The sequence below is a fragment of the Symphalangus syndactylus genome, chromosome 13 (genome assembly GCF_028878055.3).
Source record: "Symphalangus syndactylus isolate Jambi chromosome 13, NHGRI_mSymSyn1-v2.1_pri, whole genome shotgun sequence".
NCBI classification, from domain to species: Eukaryota; Metazoa; Chordata; class Mammalia; order Primates; family Hylobatidae; genus Symphalangus; species Symphalangus syndactylus.
This window is the reverse complement of record NC_072435.2, coordinates 122760933-122783769: the sequence shown is the minus strand read 5'-3', so window position 1 is coordinate 122783769 and position 22837 is coordinate 122760933. Positions and strand designations below refer to the sequence as shown.

The window sequence follows — 22837 nt, the reverse complement described above, 5'->3', positions numbered from 1 at the left end:
GTTCCAAGGAGACAGCTCAAATTGAATAAATAAAATAAATGGGATAAGTAGAAGGACTTATGTAGTCACGTAAGAAGGAAGTATATGAAAAATATGCATGTTTGTGATCTTCTGATTGATTGATCAATTGATTTAAAGGAATCATGGAGACTGGAGACAGTAGGGATAGGAACAGTCTAAGCCCTGTGCAAAGGTAATAAATACTCTTTTTTTTTCTTAGTAGTTTCCAGGCAGCAATGTAGTATCATGAGCAAATATTATGTTTTTGTTTTTATTTCACAAGAGAAGGCAGAAACCTAGAATTTGATACGATGTTTTCACCCCACTCCTCATTTTAAATAGGTAATTAAGTTTTTTTAAACTTTGAACAGGCCAACACAAAAGGATTGAGACACCAATCATGGGGGGCTAATATGGCCTCAAGCTATCAGTTTAAACCTCTAGTTTCGGGGATTGGTTTAGGATTTGGGCTATACCGAATTATCCCAGGAGAGCTGTCTGTTTTCTGTGTGTACAGTGAGGATTGTGGGGGTGGGGCCTTGCTTATAAGTATGTTTAGAAACCCATCTCGTGAAGGTCATAGGGGTCTGCTTTTACATTCACAACACGGACTTCACGTCTGAACCTAGAGGCGGGCGTGGAAGAATGAACTTGTATAATTGGCCGTGAGGCACAGCACACAAAGCCTCCTGGCACATTAAGGACATTAACAGTCTAAGAGGATGGATGTTTTTCCACACTCCACTAATGTCTCAGCATTGTGAGGAATGTAAACCTCGGCTTTGACTTACGAATTCAAGAATGAAGACTAATGATAGGGAAAACATAATTGTAACCCTTCCTCCTACCTTCCTCCTTCCTGCAGGCAGCTCCCTCACTGTTGCAGGGGCATCTTTCCCATTAAGCAAATGAGAGTTCCATGTGCAAATGGTGTCCTGGGATCTGGGCGAGATGATCCCTGTCTGGATACATTTTAATATTGCGTGTGTTGTTACAGATCCTTACTCTTGGAAATGTGTTTAGCAATCTAACAGAATCGAAATCAAGTTTAATGTAAAATTACATTGATTTTCTATAGGTCAAAAGGGGGCAATTAAATGTGTTTTTACTATATTGTTAAAAATCAAGTACTACTATCCTCTGCCTGTTCAATTAAATGATGACATACTCAACATATGTAAATGATGCAGTTTCATCATGAAGGGATTGAGTCAAATTGAGGGACCGTGTGTTTTCAGTGAATGAGATCTATGAATTGATGAAGGCAAGAACTGTTCTCAGTAGCAAATTGAGTCTTACTGTATTTGAAGAAAATTGCATGCTTTTGCTTTGCCTTCAAATTGGGCTTTGTTGTTGTTGCTGTTGTTTTCTGTTTAATCAAACACAAAGTTTAAAACTCCAAAACTGCAGGTATCATACTTATTCTATAAACCAATATCTCCCCTGAATCTTGAGCTCATAGCTAGCACTCAAATGCGTATGTCGTTGCATACTCCAAGTAGTTGGTATTCTGGGTACTAATACTTAAAATTCCTAAATGTCTTGGTGTTTTTAAAGATGATTAATATGGCAGAACCACCATCAACTTGGAGATTAGCGTCGTGTGTTCTCATCTTCCGTATATCTTGGATAAATCACTTCTCTTAGATGGTAAAATGAAGCCATTAGAGCTTGCTTGTGCCCCTAGGTAGGCAGTGTGTGCCTCAGCTGCAATGAGAGGTGATTTTAGGTGGCACCAGCCTCCATATTAAATGATACTAAACCATACGGTGAAAAACCATTTCCCATTATAAGTCTCCTTTAGCCTGCCTGGTTGCATGAAGCAGAAAATCTGTTTGGTGAAGGTGTGTTTTTTTAACTTTTTAATCCCTCTCTCTAACAAATGGAGAACCCATTCTGGCTCAGGGATGAGCATCTAGCTGGAATTTTTATTATATTTATTCATTTCTATTGAATTTGCTTTTGTGGCCAGACATCATAACTTTTCTATTTGCACTGCAAAAAGGACATGAGTCTTTAAAATCTAGTGACCTTCCTGTCCGTCCTTCCTCTCTTGCTGTAGTTCTAGGCTGTCTCAGCATGCAAACAATTATAGCCTGTAGGCTAGGCAAGAAATTATAGTTGAAGATGGAAACTGAAAAGCTGAGATAGTAGTTGAATAAGGAAACTTACATGACCAAATGACTTTTCACCTATGGTGGAAATCATGTTTGTGATGGGAGGTTGTTTATACCCTCAACTTCGTGATAACTAACTTGCATCTTGTGGCCTCAATGACTTTATTCTGTATCCTCAATGCCATATAAGTGACCTGACTTCACTTGTTAGCAACCAAGCAGCTCACACCTTGTCTTGGCTTTATACCTACAGGCCTTTGTGTAATTTCCTGGTGACTCAGGTAGATCTATACCGAGAAGGCAATAAAAACGTGTGTTTTTCCCATTATTCTCTTTACATGAGAGAAAAACTCAGTCCTTTGTCTATAATTCTTATTAGTCATTGATTACTCACAAGGGGGGCGGGAAGGAACAGAGACCCAATAACAGTAGGGAGAAAACTCCTAAGCATGTTCCCTGGGGAAATACAGTAAGAGAAAATTCACTGGTGAGCCTTTTGCACAAAGCATTGCACTGAGAATTATAAAGCTAGAGAGAATATTTCGATGGAATTAATTGCACATGATTTTTTAACTAGATGGAAATTGACTAGCATATTATAGCTCCCTTGCTACATTTAAGTGCACTTAGTGTATACTGTACAAATGCCACAGATAAACCATCTGCCTCTGCTAGGGCTTTTATTCATTATAAATAATCTTTGCACAACCTGCACTGTCCTCTACCCAGGGGCTTCCCACATGCTTCCTTATACTGAGTTCCCTGCGAGGATTCAGTGCTGGTGGGTATTTAAGAACTTTGCATCTGGCCAAGCAAATGCAGTGTTTAAAAAAAAACAAGAAAAGAGAGGAAAAACAAACACAATCCCTAAATCTCTACAAAGACTGTTTTCAATGCATTGTGGCTGCTTTCATTATGTTTCCAGTGCATATCAAAAAGTTGACAAAGCCGTTAAGAAAATAGCGTGTATTTCTTCTTTCCTGATGTTGTTTCTATATTCACATCATGCAGACCTAGCTTCCTAATCATAGAGGAAGTAATGATATTTTGCAGAAACAATGGTTGGTATTGTGGAAATAGACTTAACAAGTATGTGATGAGCAGATGGTGCTTTTTTTGACTCTGGTAAAAAATTTTATTTTAATAATAAATTTATTTTAATAAGAAGCTGTGCAAACCAAAACTGAAGACATGTGATCATTCTCATTCAACAATGGGTTATGAGCCTTGAGACTTCTGAAAGAGTTGTTTTTTTTATAGCTTTGTCTGTCTTTTCTTTCCTGTTTTGGAGAGAGGATTTCTTCCTTCTACCATTCCAGAAGTCCCAACAAATCATGATTATAATTTTTAAACTGGAATAAAAACTTTCATTTGAATAAAAGGAATACATATTATTAGGATTTGAAAGAACCAGTATAGCTGAAGAAGAAGGCTCATCTTTTATTCATTACATATATCTTGCATGAGACTACTTTACTAGTTTGAGTTAACATACTTATTTTATGTAATTGTGGGAATGTTTGGGCTATGGTAATTTAGTGACATTTTGCGAAAACATAATTTTCCAGGGACTTGGACAAACTGACTGTTCTGGTTCCTTTCTTAATTTCCCAGTCTCAGATGAGCTCTAAGTCCCGTTGCCACAGGCCTGTGGTCCTCATATGAGTCCAGCATATTTCCAGCTGCTGCTCAACACAATCCCACTCAGCAGTGTGCACTAAGGCACCTCAGTGGGCAAAGGGAACACAGGTTACTGTTGTGCTTTTGACCCTGTGCATCTGTTCACCTCTCCTCCGAGTGCATATCTCCTAACCAGGATCACAGGATGAAAATGTTTTTCTTACTCAGATGCCTGAAAACTAGAAGGCAACAAATGAATTCTTAGTACTGTAGGTTAGCAGTCCACACCTTTTTGGCACCAGGGACCAGTTTCATGGAAGACGATTTTTCCGTGGACAGGGAATGGTTTGGGGATGATTCAAGTGCATTTACATTTATTGTGCTCTTTATTTCTACTATGATTACATACTCAGCATAATGCAGGATCAGTGTGAGCCCTGAGCTCATTTTCCTGCAGCTAAATAGTCCCATATGGGGGTGATGGAAGACAGTGACAGATCATCAGGCATTTGATTCTCATAAGAAGCACACAATCTGGATCTCTCATATGCAAGCACAGTTCACAGTAGGGTTCGCACTCCTATGAGAATCTATTGCCACTGCTGATCTGACAGGAGGCAGAGCTCAGGTGGTAATGAGAGCAATGGGGAGTGGCTGTAAATACAGATAAAGCTTTGTGTCATGCTTGCCTGTCACTAACCTTCTGCTGTGAGGCCCAGCTCCTAACAGGCCACGGACTGGTATTGGTCCATGGCCTAGGGGTTGGGGACCCCTGCTCTAGGTTTTTCAATAATTCTTGATTTATACACTGAGCATGGCTTCACAGACATAGAAAAACATAGAAATCATGCAACCATTGAAGTTTCTCTGATCCACAGAAAAGGAAATAAGCATCAACTATAGGCTGGTAGAATTCAACTACTGTTTATCTTGATTGAGGAATTCAGGTCTCCAGATTGGAAGGAGGATACATTTCTGTTGTTTTAACTGCCAAATTTAGCTATGTGCATGGCATCGCTTGGAAAGGCATTCAACAGCTGGTGCTGGTACAAATGTTTACAAATCAATGGAAACCTAAGATGTGTTGCAATATTTGACTTAAATCTGTTTTCTGAGAGAGTCATTATATATATATAAAATGTATATATACACATTTTATATATATTACAGTATATAAATATACAGTGTAGTATATAGTTATATTACATACACAATATATAAATATTATTATATATAACATATATATAATGTCTACCTTTGAATTGTATTGTTTAAGAACAATAACATCCTATAATATCTTTTTTGTCAAGTTCAGGGACCAATGATTTATACAACCAAAGACAATGAATATACAAACTTAAGGTAAAAGTTCTCCCTCACTCCATGGCTGCTTTAACTTGCTCTGAAATCATGCCTTTGGGGTTTTTATTGTTTAAATTGCTTTCTAAATAGCATTTTAGCCTTTATCTGGACACAATTAATCATTAAAAATTCAAAGACACATTCATGGTATCTTTATTGTGATAAAAGTAAATTAGATGAAATAACTTATTAACTCCTCTTTTTAGGAAAAGGTGGCCACTTTATATTTTGTTCCTTTTTCATACTCCCTATTTCTCTAAAATTTACCCAGATGCTCACTGCATTTCCAGGTAGGCAAGATAGTTAAGGAAGTTCAGAAGGAATAGTTTGTTCATAACGGCTTTATTGAGATATAATTCACACACCATAATATTCGTCATTTAAAAGTATATAGTTATTATCCTTAGCCCAATTTTTAATGGGGTTGATTTTGTAAATTTGTTTGAGTTCTTTGTAGATTCTGGATATTAGCCCTTTGTCAGATGGGTAGATTGCAAAAATTTTCTCCCATTCTGTGGTTGCCTGTTCACTCTGATGGTAGTTTCTTTTGCTGTGCAGAAGCTCTTTAGTTTAATTAGATCCCATTTGTCAGTTTTGGCTTTTGTTGCCATTGCTTTTGGTGTTTTAGACATGAAGTCCTTGCCCATGCCTATGTCCTGAATAGTATTTCCTAGGCTTTCTTCTAGGGTTTTTATGGTTTTAGGTCTAACATTTAAGTCTTTAATCCATCTCGAATTAATTTTTGTATAAGGTGTAAGGAAGGGAGCCAGTTTCAGCTTTCTACATATGGCTAGCCAGTTTTCCCAGCACCATTTATTAAATAGGGAATCCTTTCCCCATTTCTTGTTTTTGTCAGGTTTGTCAAAGATCAGATGGTTGTAGATGTGTGGTGAGGGCTCTGTTCTGTTCCATTGGTCTATATCTCTGTTTTGGTACCAGTACCATGCTGTTTTGGTTACTGTAGCCTTGTAGTATAGTTTGAAGTCAGGTAGCGTGATGCCTCCAGCTTTGTTCTTTTGGCTTAGGATTGTCTTGGCAATGTGGGCTCTTTTTTGGCTCCATATGAAGTTTAAAGTAGTTTTTTCCAATTCTGTGAAGAAAGTCATTGGTAGCTTGATGGGGATAGCATTGAATCTATAAATTACCTTGGGCAGTATGGCCATTTTCACAATATTGATTCTTCCTATCCATGAGCAAGAAGACATTTATGCAGCCAACAGACACATGAAAAAATGCTCATCATCACTGGCCATCATAGAAATGCAAATCAAAACCACAATGAGATACCATCTCACACCAGTTAGAATGGCGATCATTAAAAAGTCAGGAAACAACAGGTGCTGGAGAGGATGTGGAGAAATAGGAACACTTTTGCACTGTTGGTGGGACTGTAAACTAGTTCCACCATGTGAAAGACAGTGTGGCAATTCCTCAGGGATCTAGAACTATAAATACCATTTGACCCAGCCATCCCATTACTGGGTATATACCCAAAGGACTATAAATCATGCTGCTATAAAGACACATGCACACGTATGTTTATTGTGGCACTATTCACAATAGCAAAGACTAGGAACCAAGCCAAATGTCCATTAATGATAGACTGGATTAAGAAAATGTGGCACATACACACCATGGAATACTATGCAGCCATAAAAAGTGATGAGTTCCTGTCCTTTGCAGGGACATGGATAAAGCTGGAAATCATCATTCTGAGCAAACTATCGCAAGGACAGAAAACGAAACACCGCATGTTCTCACTCTTAGGTGAGAATTGAACAATGAGAACACTTGGACACGGGATGGGGAACATCATACACCGGGGCCTGTCATGGGGTGGGGGGACGGGGGAGGGATAGCATTAGGAGATATACCTAATGTAAATTATGAGTTAATGGGTGCAGCACACCAACATGGCACATGTATGCATATGCAACAAACCTGCATATTGTGCACATGTACCCTGGAACTTAAAGTATAATTTAAAAAAATGTATAGTTCTGTGGTCTTTATTATGTTCAAAGAGTTGGGCAACCCATCACATCTATCTAATTCCAGATGATTTCATCACTCCAAAGGGAACTCTGTACCTGTGAGCAACTCATTCCCCATTCTTTCCTTTTCTCACTCCTGGCATTGCTAATCTGCTTTTTGTCTCTATGGATTTGCCTATTCTGGACATTGTGCATACGTAGCATTGTACAATGTGTGACCTTTTTATCTGGTTTCTTTTACTTAGCACAATGTTTTCAAGGTACATCCATGTGCTCTCCTGTAGGAGTCTTTCTTAGCCTCATACAAATTATATTTGTTAAATCGAAACTTCTTATAGTATCGATACTATGCAAATGCTACGACTATGGCTGACTTTAAACTACTAACTTGACATCACGGAATATGGGACTGGGAAGAGAATGCGCTTCACATTAGCACATGGTTTTACAGGATTCTCAGTGTACAGATACATTAGTCACAAACAACCTCTAGACCTGGCAGTAATTCAATGTACTAAAAATAATTAGACTGTGAGGAGTTTTGAGCGTTTCTTATTTTTTAAATGTGATTTATATAATTATAAGTTGATAACCATTAATTTCTAATAATTGTTGGCTTTAATGACTGGCTCACAAATTCCCTGAAAATTTAACAATTGACAGTCATGTGCTGGAAGGAGCTGCCTCCTCATACCATTAGTAGAGCCATTGGAGTGCTGAACATCTTCCTTCAGACGCTGAGCATGCAACCTCTGGCCACCTACCTTCCAGAGCTGTCTACTATGGTTTCACACTTGCATCCATGACTATAACATATGGTTGGTTCCCTCCTCCTGGAAATCTCCTCTCCTGCCCACTACAGTAGGTGGATCCTTCTCCAACAGATCTTCTCTGACCATCCCCGCCTTGCCAAGTGCTGCCAAACGCACATGGCAACTGCCATTTCTGGAGAAGATGATTTGTCTATAATCCAAGACATTCCATTTCCATGAGGTTTTTCTTTATGTGACTTCAGGACAAGGAAAATTTTGATAATTTCATTTAATATTTTAATACTATTTTCATTTAATATTTCAGTACTATTTAATAATATTTTAATACTATTTAATTACTGTATAAAATCCTACTTATAAATTATATATTACATGTATTGCCCAGTAATAAAAGCCATTACTTTCAATGGCAAAAACCACAATTACTTTTGCACCAACCGAATACTTATAAAACATACAGTGTAAAATATTTTATATAAATGCATATCATATTTCATATTATAATATAGTATATACTTAATCTTATAGTAAATCCCACACATTAAATAATAAGGTCCTTACTATAGTCCAAACATTATAATTTAGAGCATATAATTTAACATATAAGATTTAATGTATGGGATTTAATATACCATATTGGCTTATGTAATCAACATTAGAATTCTGTTGGAAAGATATTTTTCCTTCATTTTGCATATGAGGAAACTGAGGCTGAGAGAGTTACAGAGCATGTACAAGGTCCCCCCAATATAAGGTTTGGAATCTACATTAAAGGTAAGAACTCTCTGAGTCTCCTATGTGCAATGATCAAGCTGGTGGGAGGGCAAGGTGCATCCTAGAAATGTCACTATTTTGTCTGGTTTAATGCATCCTTGAAGTATTACCGTATTATCTGGTTTAATGCACCCTAGAATCGTTACCATATTACCTGGTTTAATGCATCCTCAAAGTGTTACCATACTATCTGATTTAATGCACCCTAGAAATGTTGCCATATTATCTGATTTAATGCATGCCAGAAATGTCACTACATTATCTGGTTTAGTGGTAAGTTATGTGGCTGCAATGTATGTCAGTGGGTGAATTTTCTTAGGGGCTGTGCTAATTTATTTTTGTAACCTTGAGTTTATGGCCATGAATAGAATTGCTTTTTGTCTCTGAAGTATACCATATAAAAAATATATTGGAACATATTTTGATTTTGTTTTAGTTAGATCTTGGATTTTAATAATTCTCATCTAAGATTTTTACATAAATTTTTATTATAGATTTTAGCAAAGATGGGTTTTATTTTCTGTGTCTTTTTCTCAAACTACTTTATCTTTTCGTTTTTTTTCCCTTGTTGCCCTATTCATCTTTTTTTAGCCTTTTAGTTTCGTTTTCTTTTCTTTTCTTTTTTTTTTGAGACAAAGTCTTGCTCTCGTCCCCCAGGCTGGAGTGCGATGGCACAATCTCAGCTCACTGCAACCTCCGCCTCCCAGGTTCAAGCGATTCTCCTGCCTCAGCACCCCCTGAGTATCTGGGATTACAGGTGCCTGCCACCACGGCTGGCTAATTTTTGTATTTTTAGTATGGATGGGGTTTCACCATATTGTCCAGGCTGGTCTAGAACTCCTGACCTCAGGTGATCCACCCGCCTCGGCCTCCCAAAGTGCTGGGATTACAGGCGTGAGTCACTGAGTCCTACCTTAGTTTCATTTTCTTTCCACTATGGTAAAGGATATATGTTGGCTGATGGCCTGGGTATTTTAAAAATCATACGTATCTATAATCCCCAAAGCATTAACTCTGCCTAATATTTATGTGCAAATCTCTACCAGTTTAAGTATTCATTTCAGAATAGAATTCCATTTGCTATAGAGCTCTCTGCCCTGCCAGCCTATGTCTGTACATTTATAATTATGACAAATTATGTAGCTGTCTGAGGGCCAGCACAATATCCTCATTCCAGATAACATCTGTCACTCTTGTTGTTAAAGAAAATCACTCTCCAAGAAATTTACAAATCTTTTCTTACTGTGGAATTCTTAAAATACCATTTGTAAGTACTTAAAAAGGTTGATTTTGAAGATTCAGAGACATGTGAATATCTCTGTAACACAGCAATTAAAACCTAGGCCATAAAGGTAAATCCTGGCATATCACATTGTGTCCATCTGACTGTGGGTCTCCTTGCAGTGAGGATAATAATAGCACCCACTTCTTAGGGAAGTTGTGAAGAATAAATAGATTCAAACACGTAAATTAATCAGAACAGCATTTGCCACACTGCAAATTATTGGTACCATTATTACTTTCTGTCGGATAACTGTGCCTAGTTATAAATTTGCTAAGAGGTTTGCAAGAGATAAATGAATGGTATAAATCACCAAAAGATAGGATTGCTTATTATAACTAACAATCAGCATAGATATTCCTTGTCTAATGTACAAATAAAGGGAAATAAAATGGTCTCCCTGACCCTGGTGTAATCACTTCCAAGAAGTGATAATTCTGGAAGTAACTAAGAGTTCATGAGGCTAACTACCGGTCAGTGAAGTGTACTTTCCCATCAGGAAACATGATAAACATGTAGTCATTTTTATTCCATAGTTCTGGCTCCTCCAAAGGCAAAGGAGATGGCATTTCTCCAGCTTAAGTTTCACTATGTGGTTTTAGGAAGTTAACATTAGCTGATATTACTACTATCCTTATCAGAAAATTGCTCTTTTGGAATTTTAAGAAAATCTCTATGAAGAGGTACAAAAATTAGCAGCAGATGATGAGAACTGACTCCAGTCTGGGTCAGAGACCAAGGAGGGTATCAATGTTCCTTTACTTTAATGCTATAATCTGATCCCAAGCAGTAAAGCAAACTCAAGCGATTTTCTGAGAACCATGATAGGACAGTTTTAACTCCATGGAGTTAATCTGTCAGATTATATTACATATTTTAGAATGTATTTGATATCATTCCAGATGTTTCCTTGGCTAAACATTCTTAAATTACTGTGACAACAATCTATAAGTTAATTATTTGCTAATATTGTCCTATTAGTTTGGAACTTCAAGGCTCCTGACCAGCTGAAGTAAAGGTGATCATCAAAAACATGAACCATGAGAGAGTGGCAAGAAGTTAGAAACGTACTATTGGTAATGAGATTATCAAGCAGGCTTTGTTGTACCAAAGGTTTATCTCACCTGAGGTTATGCCTTTCCAACTAAGTTCATGACAGGAGAACATATTGCTAATAACAATGGTTTATATAAATTGACCAATACACATATCAGGTTCTAATCATTGCATTTTAAATACATTATCGCTGCATCACTAGAACACTCCAAAAGGTAAATTCATCTATTATTCCCATTTTAAGAAGTTGAGGCTTAGTAAAGCCAAGAAACTCTCCCAGGATTATACCATTAAGAATTGGTTATAGACTAGATTCAAGTAAAGAGACTGAATTCTTAGCCATTGTGTATTATTGACTCTCCTACTTTTACTGGCAAAAACTAAAGTGTTGTTACTGTGTCGTTTTGTTTTAACCAAACATTTGGCGTAATTATTTTCATATTCAGACAAGCTACAGACTCCTTCAGGGGATAGCAAACTATGACCCTCAGGACCAATTCAGTCCAATGCATGTTTTGTAAGAAAGAATTTAAAGCTACATCTGATTGTTTATACATGTTTATGCTGCACTTGACACATACGGCCTGTGGCTGCTTTTGTTCTTGTGCTCATGACAGAGACCATATGGTCTGCAAAGCTACTATCTGTCTGCCCCTGGTGATACAGCCAGGCTTGAGCTTGAGGTTTGATGATTACAGATATTAACAGAACCACACCAAGAAGCATGGATCTCCTGTGGTGCATGATCACATAAGTGATGGGTTCCTAGCCGCCAAGGGTGACAAGCCTAACTCCTCTAAGAACCCAATCCCAGAGCTGATCCCAGATCGGCTCTTCCTGCCTCTTTTCCCAATGCTCACCTGCTGAGTTCCTTCCCTGTGGCTCAGCCCAGAGTCATTCTCATGTCTGGTATGATCTCACTAATACCTTGGCTCCAAATCCCCTTTATGGATGACTTCATTTCACAATACTCTCCTCTCCCTACCTCTCAGGATGGCCTTCATAGGACCTTTCTCCAAATGAGGCATTTTATTGTTTGTCTTCACCAAGGCTAAGCCCCGCAGTGAACATGTCTGATTGGTTTCTTGTCTTTTTCCCTGCAGAATGCAGTCATGAGGTCCTCAAGGGTCCACACCTGGCATGTCCCAGGTGCATCCCATGGGTTGACTTCTCTGCCCGGATCTGCACGTGCCACAACCTAGGCCTTCATTTAAGACAAACTTGGCCATCCTCTGTCAAAAAACAGAGCCTAGCTGGAGTCTCCTAGAATGAGTCATGTTGTGAGCCTGGAATACCTGATGCTCCAACCTTTTACCTGAATATCCAGGCTGAGTTGTGACCCCTCTCTAAGCAAAAACTTCACCAGGTACATCAAGTCTGTTAAAGGGAGTCCCCTGAGAGTTCTCCCAGGATGGTAGCGTGTTGAAAGGCTCAAGAGCTGTGGGGGCTATAGTCTAAAACGAAGGACCCAAAGGATCATGGTTGTAATTATGGGACCCTATTGCCCTATGGAGTTATAACTGCATCTTGAAATTATAAAGTATCTCGAAAAGAAAAGTATCAGTTTTCATTTGTGTAACTATGACTGTCTTTCAGATGGAGCACGTGCTTTCAACCCTCCGTTTATACAATATTATCCATCTTACATTCATCCATGTGCACTTCTCACACGTACTGCTACAATATTCAGCCTGTGTTGTGAGTGCTAGAGAGAGAGGGGGAGAAGCAAATACAACAGACTGGAATGTTTGCCCGTTGGGGGCTACAACACCCAGCACAGGCCAGGTCAGAGCAGACAGTCATTAAATATTTTTAAAATTAATAAACAAGCATGGTCACTGTGGCCAATTAAAGATCTAGTAGCATAAGGAAAGAGTGTGGTAGGGATGTTGGAAGACAGTGGGGTTGACTAAGCAAATAAACAGGTATATCAAGTATGAACAGAGTGTCAAACTGCAAAGAAATAGAGATCTTGTTGTTCAGAAAGTTGGAAGCTCATAGCCTGACGTGTAGAAAGGGCTGTGTGTGTGAGCCAGGGTGAAAAGAGTGTGTTGTGGTCCATGCTGCATGGAAGTGTCAAGTGAATGATATTGACAGGTCTCAACCTAATAATTAAGAAAATAAATAGAAACAAGAAAACAGCCCAATTTCCCTGAGTTTCAGCTCAACATATAAAATACACAATCACACATATACATAAATACACCCATCTGCACACTTTCTCTTTTTGTGAGAGCAGCTGCAATTTACTGTAGGTGAAACAAATGTGAAGGAGATTGGGAAACATACAGGATTCTCAGTTCTATTTGAGACTTATTGATCTGAGTCAGTCTTATAAAATAGTATCTGATTGTTTTTAGTTTAAAGGGAAGCCTCAATTGGGCGCTTCAGCCGGATTATCATTGACGCTGGCATACATTAGACCAGACTACATGTTGAAGCATGTCTTAAAATCCACCTTGTGTCTGCTTAATTGCTGATATGGTTTGGATCTGTGTCCCCAGCAAATCTCATGTTGAATGGTCATCCCCAGTGTTGAGGTGGGGCCTGGTGGGAGGTGAATGGATCATGGGGGCAGAGTTCTCATAAATGGTTTAGCACCATCCACCTTGGTACTGTATAATGATAGAGTTCTCACAGTATCTGGTTGTTTAAAATTGTGTGGCACCTCCCCACTTTCTCTCCCTCCTTCCCCGGCCATGTAAGACGTGCCTGCTTCCCCTTTGCCTTCCACCATGATTGGAAGTTTCCTGAGGCTTCCCCAGAACCCAGAAGCAGAAGCTAGTATACTTCCTGTAGGGCCTGTGGAAACATGAGCCAATTAAACCTCTTTTCTTTTTTTTCTTTTTTTTTTTTTGAGAACGAGTCTTAAAAAAAAAAGCACTCAGGCTGGAGTGCAGTGGTACGATCTTGGCTCACGGCAACCTCCGCCTCCCAGATTCAAGTGATTCTTCTGCCTCAGCCTCTCGAGTAGCTGGGATTACCGGCATGTGCCACCACACCCACCTAATTTTTGTATTTTTAGTAGAGATGGGTTTTCACCATGTTGGCCAGGCTAGCTTCGAACTCCTGACCTCAAGTGATCTGCCCACCTTGGCCTCCTAAAGTGCTGGGATGACAGGCGTGAGCCACCATGCGTGGCCCCTCTTTTCTGTATAAATTACCAAGTCTCAGGTATTTCTTTATAGCAATGTGAGAACTGCCTGATATAGTCACTCACATTTGCTGAGTGCTTATTTTATGCCAGATATGATCCAGAGCACCATGCAGTCATGAATGCACGAAGCTGTCACAGTGATCCTGTGGCATTGTAGCCATTTCACATACAAGAAATGGAGGTTCAGTGAGAATAAGGGTATAAACATATAAGCAGATAGATATTAATAGATAGGTGAGTAGATACAATTTTTCTGAACAAACACGTTGAAAAATAGCATTAAAAATATTATCAAGCATGTTTTTTATTCCAAAGCTTCTAAGGGCCTTCAATGTGCATTTTTACCTCTCAAGATCAATATATGCCACATAACACACAATAAACTTAACCAGAGATGCCTTTCCTCCACTAGCATCTAGCAGCTCTAGAATTTCTAGAAATACTTTGAGAATCACTGATGATATAACAGATCTCAAAATGCCTTGAAATTTGGATTCAAAATAATGTTTAAATATAAAATGGACTTTTGTGCTTTGTTTCCAACAAATAGAAAGGAAAATTTACTCATGAAATTTAGGCAGCCCATCATACAGAACTAGGTGTTTTGTAATTTTTTTGACTCAAAATTGGTAAGCCAGCATTAGAAAGAGTGAGAGTATTGTGTATCTTAAGCTATGTATAGGGATGATTGCAGCATATAGCCCCAAGGCCATACTGACAGCAAGGTCTTATCTCAGATGGGGAGCTCTATTCTCTCCCTGTGTTAGTCTGTTCTCAGGCTGCTGATAAAGACGTACCTGAAACTTGGTAATTTATAAAGGAAAGGGGTTTAATGGACTCACAGTTCCACATGGCTGGGGAGACCTCACAATCACGGTGGAAGGTGAAAGGCACACCTTACATAGTGGCAGGCAAGAGAGAAAGAACCAAATGAAAGGGGAAACCCCTTGTAAACCCATCAGATCTTTTGAGACTTATTCACTAAGACAAGAACAGGGTAGGGGAAACCGCCCCCATGATTCAATTATCTCCCACCAGGTCCCTCCCACACGTGGGAGATTATGGGAGCTACAATTCACGATGAGATTTGGGTGGGGACACAGCTAAACCATGTAACTCCCCCATTGTGTATCTTAATTTACTGGCCCAACATCATCCTTCAAGAATTGCCCACTTCTTCATTTCTGTACCTTTTCCACACACACATAGACAAATACTTAGATACACACACACACACCCCACCCTTATAAAATTAATGTCTTTCTGAACATATGGCCATAGCTTTGTATCCCACTAACATTATCGAAATTTTCCTCTCTCTCTCTCTCTCTCGCTCTCACTCTCTCTCTGTCTCACTGTGTGTGTGTAAATTCCAAGAAATGTAATGGGGAAATATATTTAAAACCATTAACATTTTTAATATCTGCAAGGTTGAGATTCAGGACAGTTAGGCAGATATGATATGGAAAGGAGATTTCCATTTGTAATTTAACCTGTACATTCTGTGCTTTGTTGCAAACATATATTGTTTTGGTAGTTTAAATAAATGCTTCTAATAACTAAAATAACACGTGTCCTAAGTCAAAGAATTTCTTGGTCCCACTTTACCTCCATGAATTTGAAACAAAGAAGCTAAATTTGAAATCTATTAGGCAATTGGCAACATAGAACACTGAATAATGCTGCGTCCTGAAGCATCTTTGCAGAGTTTGAAGTGCTTTCTCCTTTATAAATGATTTTGTGCTGCACAACTGGGTGCTCATGGATACTTGACAGAAATGTCCAGGCCTCTGCAGCACATCGTGTATAAAATGGGTAAGGGAGGCTGAGGCGGGCAGATCACCTGAGGTCAGGAGTTTGAGACCAGCCTGGCTAACGTGGTGAAAACCTGTTTCTACTTAAAAAAAAAAAATTAGCCAGGCGTGGTGATGCACGCCTGTAATCCTAGCTTCTCAGGAGGCTGAGGCAGGAGAATTGCTTGAACCTGGAAGGCGGAGGTTGCAGTGAGCTGAGATTGCACCATTGCACTCCAGCTTGGGCAACAAGAGTGAAACTCCATCTCAAAAAAAAAAAAAAAAAAAAAAAAAAAAAAAAAAAAAAAGGGATAAAAGGCTGTGCTCCAGTTTCCTCTAGGAGTTAAACACAGGAAATGATCCGCTTGCCTGCTGCTTTCAGGCAGAGCCCACCTGCTTGGGGACTATAAGTCATATTGTGTGAGGCTCCTGGTGAGCACATGGGATGCCCAGGGACCTTCAGAAGCAATTCATGTTTCTAACTAACTCTTTTAGCAACTCATTCCATGAGACATTTATTGGCAACAAGAACTTGTTCAGAGACATTCACGGAAGCAGAGATAGGGAAGTGCATAAGCATGAATAATTATCTGCAAGAGATAATTGACGATGTAGATCCCATGGGTGGAAAAGGACAAGCCTTTTCCCCGTGTTTGATCCCCTCTCTTCGTGATGAAAGTGACTTGTTTCATGCAGTTGATGACATACCTCAGATTCATCTTCATTAGTGTTCCGTTTAGCAGGATCTACCAGCTCCACATGTGACAGTTTTTATTCTGGTAGGCTTTCAATTAAACTCCATAGATAAAAGGTATTTTTACTTCAAAGGCATGTAAAACCATCTTTCACTAATGAGTAGATTTGAATGACATAGTTTCACAAGACTGTATCCGACTACAATGAAAACCGTTAGAAGTTTCTTCTTTTCAGTCACTGATTGCTGTGTTCCATAAACAGAATGATTTTTATTTTTAATATGTAGTGGTAAACACAGTCTGCAAATTCAGGGCCTGAAAAAAAAAAATAAGCCAAACTTTGAAAAGTGTTCACAGAAGTGTAAAAGAATGAATAAAAGCAGAAAGTCAAGTTCTTTCCATGTTTGTAGCTCATGGAAACTTTGTCCTGGTCACATGTACTGCCACAGTGTGTTTTGTAGTAACTGTTTCCAAGGCTCCCCCAGGACTGCAGCAGACACAGCTTGGGGAGGAGGGAGTGGGGCGGAAGGGAGGGTGGGGCTGGCTTTGCCCTTGAAACATTGGCCCCTTGGTCATTCTGATGGTGTGGGAACCCAGTAGGCCTCAGTTTTCTTGGCTGAATTAAATTTTTCCTGAACTAAAATAGAATAAGAGTCCTGTACAACATGCTTTCAGACCACGCTTTCATTTAAAATAAGTCAGGATGGATACATACATACATACATACACACATACATACATACACACATATATACAATTTTGTAAATACTTATGTTTCACATATATGCCTATATTTATATAACTATATATTGTATATACCTATATTTCATATATATAAAGGGAGATAGATATAGATATACACACATTTGTGTGGCAGGATAAATACAAAGAGAAACAGCATGATGGAAATATTTTGTAGATATAGTCATAGATACAGATAGCTCCTGGTCCTGGCCCTCTCCTCTTCCCTGCACTCTCCTGCCCAGCATATATATATATATATATATACACACACATATATATATGTACACATATATATGTACACATATATGTACACATATATATGTACACATATATATATACGTATATATACACACACACACATATATGTATTTATACACATATATACATGCACACGTGTATACAGTACGTCCTCACTGAAAGTCATTAATATGTTAATAGGTTCTTAGAAGCTACAACTTTAAGTGAAAAGATGTATGGTAGGTCCTCAAACAACGTCGTTTCCTTCAACATTATCTGGTTATAATGTTGATGAGAAAAAAAAAATTGGTTCTGACGTATGTCTTTCTCTTAAAGTCGCAGTTTCCAAGAGCCTATTAATGACATTAAGTGAGAAATTATACATCCTGCCACTCTTTCTTTTTTACTTCTCATATTTACACCATTTACATTTAAAGTAATTACTGATATGTCAGAGTTTAATTCCGCTGTTTTTATTTGTTTTTTTCTCTCTGCTTCTTGTTCCTCTGTGTCTTTTCTTGTCCTCATGTGGGATGCATGAAAAGGTTTTAGAATTCCATCTTTTATTATCTTATTGAGCACATTGCATTGTATGGTTTTCTTAGTAAATGCTCTAGTTATTGTATATGTGTGTGCGTGTGTGTGTGTGTGTGTGTATAAAAACAAAGTCTGGTTTCCTCAATGTTTGTAACTCATGAAAGTTCAGTCCTGGTCACGTGCATTGTCACTGTGCTTTGTGGGGTCTGTTTTCAAGGTACGATGTTGCCACACGGTCACACACACACACACACACTAGGTATCACAGGATGCAAGTATAGACATGGTATCCCTTTGAATGAAGCATAGAAACCTTACTTCCATTTCTGTCCCTTTGCTCTCCTCACTTTTCAAATATAATTTTCCTACATAATCTCCCCTGCATACATTGATCACCACAATAGATAATAAGTTTGCTTCAATCCTAAAATACAATTAAAGACACCCAGGAGGTAAAAGATAGTCTATTTTATTTGCTTCTATTTTTATACATAATTCTGTTTGCTTTCTTTCTGAGGGTAAACATTTTCTTCTGCTACCATTTTACTTTGTTTGGAGAGGTCCCTATTACTATTCTTTCAGGGTGTATCTTGTAGTAACATATTCTCTTTGTTACATTTTAACAGAAAATGCTTTTTTTGTCTCATTTCTGAAGGATTGTTTCACCAGATATAGGATTTTGATTTTATGTGTTTTTTTCTTTAAGTATTTGAACAATGTTGCCCCACTTCTCATTTCTGTCATTTCAGATGAGAAATTCATTGTCCTTCAAATTGGTATTCCTTAATAAATAATGTATTTTTTTCTCTCTGTTTTTAATCTTGTTGCTTTCAGTTTTTGGAAGTTTAATTATGGCATGTCTTGGTGTGGCTTTCTTTGGGTTTATCTCATTTGAAATATTCTCAGCTTCTTGAATCTGTAGGTTGATGTCTTTTTGCCAAATTTGGGAAGTGTCTAGACGTTATTTCATTGAAAAGCAGTTCAGTCCTACACTTTCTTTTATCTCTTTCTGTGACTCTAATGATATAAAACTTAGGCCTTTTTTTATTGACCCACAGATCCTGAATGCTCTGTTCATTTTTTTCCATCACCTTCTCTTTCATTCAAATCAAGTAAATTTTATCCATCTTCCTTCTGTTCCACTGAATCTCTTCTATCTCCACTCTACTATTGAGGCTATCCAGCTAGTTTTTTTTTTCTTTCTTTTGTATTTTTCAGTTCTATAATTCCCATTTGGTCTTTTAAAATAAATTCTACTTCGTTACTGAGATTTTGTAATTTTTTCATTTTTCTCAAGAGAATTGTAGTTTCTTGTCAAAGTATTTTTTATGATGGCTGCTTTCAAATCCTTGTCAAATAATTCTAACATCTGATTCATCTCAGTATTTGTATCTGTGCTTATTTTTTCCTCAAACTGCGGATTCCCTGGTTCTTGGTATGTTGACTGATTTTCAGCTGTATCCTGAAAATGGTTATTGTTCTTTAAAAGACATTGAGTCCTATTTAAGTCTTTTCTTTTAACAGGCATTAGGCTTATTTAGGTTTGGTGTATGTCTAGTGTATATTTTCGGTATGTGGTTTGAGTGACAGTTTAGTTTTCAGAGCCCTTTTAGTGCTTCTCTGTTCTGCTTTATTCTTCTGGTGCTGCCGGGCTCCCACCCAATCCTGGCTGGTGCCGCCTGCAGCTACAGAAAGTGCTTTCCTGGGCCACCTTCCATGGGGTGGCAGATGATGCTGGTCCTTGGTCTCCTGATGCCATTGAATACAGCACCATGTGTGGATCAGCCTATGTGGGCTTCATTGTTGCCACTGTGGGTGGGTCAGCTCGCTGGTGCTATAGATGTGTAGCAATGGTTGAGTTGGTTCCTGGTGCTCTGATATGCTGCAGGCAGATTAGCCAGCAAATGCCCCAGGTGTGCAGCAGCTGTCTGCTGGCTGCCCCTTACCCCAGTTCTATAACCAGAGAGAGCCGCTTTTCTTGGAGTATTTTGCCGATGCCTACTGGGGGAGTCCAGATTGTAATCCTCTCTGGTGCCAGCCTGGGAGATGTGTGGGAAATAAAAGTAAAACCAAGAGACTTCACCGCTTTGTTGTTCAAGTCTTGAGGTCCCCAGCTAGTCTGCCTTCTTTCTTCCACATTCAGAGTCCTTCCATTGCTCTCTGTTGAGTTATATCTAGGATTGTTCGTTGTATTTATGAGTGAAGAGTAGGAGAAAGTGCGTATACACCACCTTGTCTTGGTACCAGAAGTTTATATGAGTGCATCTCTTTTTATTTATTTATTTATTTATTTTTTTGAGACAGAGTCTCGCTGTGTTGTCCAGGCTGGAGTGCAACAGTGTGGTCTTGGCTCACTGCAACCTCCACCTCCTGGGTTCAACCGATTCTCCTGCCTCAGCCTCCCGAGTAGCTGGGATTACAGGCACCCGCCACCATGCCCGGCTATTTTTTTTTTGTGTGTGTGTGTGTGTGTGTATGTGTGTGTTTAGTAGAGATGGTGTTTCACCATGTTGGCCAGGCTGGTCTCAAATACCTGACCTCGTGATCCACCCGCCTCAGCCTCCCAAAGTGCTGGGATTATAGGCATGAGCCACCATGCCTGACAGTAGCACATCTCTTAAAAGGCTACAGTGTGTCATCTCTTTTTTTCTATTAACACACTTCATTTTTAATATTAACACAAGGTGACACAACTAGCAAAAGAGACGGGGTCTCCACACCTGTGCCTCCTGACTGCTGTCATTCATTGTGGATTGACATATGTGTTCCATTACCCTGGAACAAAACTAGCAGAGCTTCTCAATTCTTGTTAAAGAATGATAGCTTGCTTTTCAGAGAGAAAAGGATGACATTTATACAAAAACTGACAGGCTTTAGAATAAATATTTATCTGGCAGGAGAAGAAACTTAGACATATCAGATTATCTTAAGAAAATCATACATAGCTGTTAGAATCAACTTTGGCTAAACGGGGAATAATATGATGAATAGCAAACATTATATATGCAAATAATTTCACATTAGAGATACGTATTGTTTTCACTTTCCATAAACTGTGGCAATCAAAATAAAAATGATAAACTGGTGGGGGGAAACATGGCGATTGGGAAGCTGAGGGAGAGCATTTGTGTTTGGATCCATCAAATTACATACCTTTTTATTATCCAAGTTCATGGTATTGTGTTTATAAGCGTTTGTGCCCTAATTTATTTCCCCAGGCTGCAAACAATTTCCTTGTGCTCAACCAAATTCATAAGTCCTCCTGGTAGATAATTCTTCTTCACAGTTTGTTCCCCAAATGAGTTTAGTATGAATGGAGCTTCCAGTCTGAAACCGTACACATCTTCCTCATTCTTCCGTCTCTGCCGAAGCCCTGTCCTGCAGACTCCGACTCTCTCAGTCCATCTCACAGTGGATACTCCCTGCAACACGGGACATTCCAGGCAGTTCACATAGCTTCATTTATGGGATGTACCATAGTTGGACTTACCAGATGAAGTACAGGAAACCGCAGTTAAATTTGAGTATAAGATAAATAGTGAATAATTTTATAGTAGAGTATGTCTCAAGTATTGTATGGAACATACTTCTGCTAAAATATATGCATTATTTATCTGCAATTCAAATTTAACACCATGCACTTTTATTTGCGAAGTCTGACAATCCTCTACTGAGGTCATCATGTTTCCACCTTCCAAAACATATCTGTCAGAAAATACGCATTTTTACTCTAGTTCAAGATGACTAGTTTAAAGAAAGCTGCGGTAAAACTTAAATGCTATCTTCCTTAATTCCTTTACTTTGTACTGACCAAATCAAAAACACACTCTAATGTGGCCACTAAATCAATGCAATAAGAAAACTCGAAGCATTATTGTCACATTTACTGTCCAATGCTATTTATGTGAATTAAGAAAATGCACAAAATATTACAACGTATTTTGCAATAAGATGTGTCAGGGTCAAGCACATGTCACAAATATATCTGAGTGGTGTTTGTACAGGAGAAGGAGATGAAGAAGACATTCGTATCGGGGGAAAATGAAATACAACCATAACAGGGACACATACAAACCCCTGATGTTTCTGTGCCATGAGATATGGAGTACAATTAAATCAAATCTCTTCATTTATATACAGACAAGAAAAGAAGACAAAAATAAAGAAACAAGTTCTTGAAAAGAACACAGCATTTCTGTCCAACGAAGAATATTAAGATATCCTGGAATACATTTACGGCCCTCAGCAATGCTGGTCTGAGAAGCACTGCCATCCTGTTCACAAACTTTGGAATACATTCATTTGAGCTTCCCTAGTTCTGCCACATACTCTCCAGACAATCTGGGACAAGTTTCTGAGCCTCAGTTTCCATATCTGTAAAAGGGAAATAAGAATACTCACCCCCAGGATTTCTGTGAGAGTTAAATGAGATAATGTATTGAAATTGTCTTGATACAAGACCTGACAAATTCATGAATGTATGATAAATGGCTTACTATTATTGTTATAGAATGGGATATGATATTATTATCTATATTTCTAATGTGTCTTCCAAACTACAATCTAAATTTTACAAGTAAATCAAGTATGTTTTAGGTTTTTCTCTGCCTCTCTTTACTCCCCAGCTCTCAATAAACACTTATTCGTGATTAATTGTAATTGAGTAAGGAGAATAAATTTAGATGAGAAACTTGAA

At 38.5% G+C, this 22837-nt stretch overlaps 1 long non-coding RNA gene across 2 annotated transcripts in view; it reads left to right on the top strand.

Moving 5' to 3' along the window:
- LOC134732218 (uncharacterized) overlaps positions 1-22837 on the top strand; it is a 63725-nt gene that overhangs the window by 4722 nt on the left and 36166 nt on the right. The window lies entirely within an intron of this gene.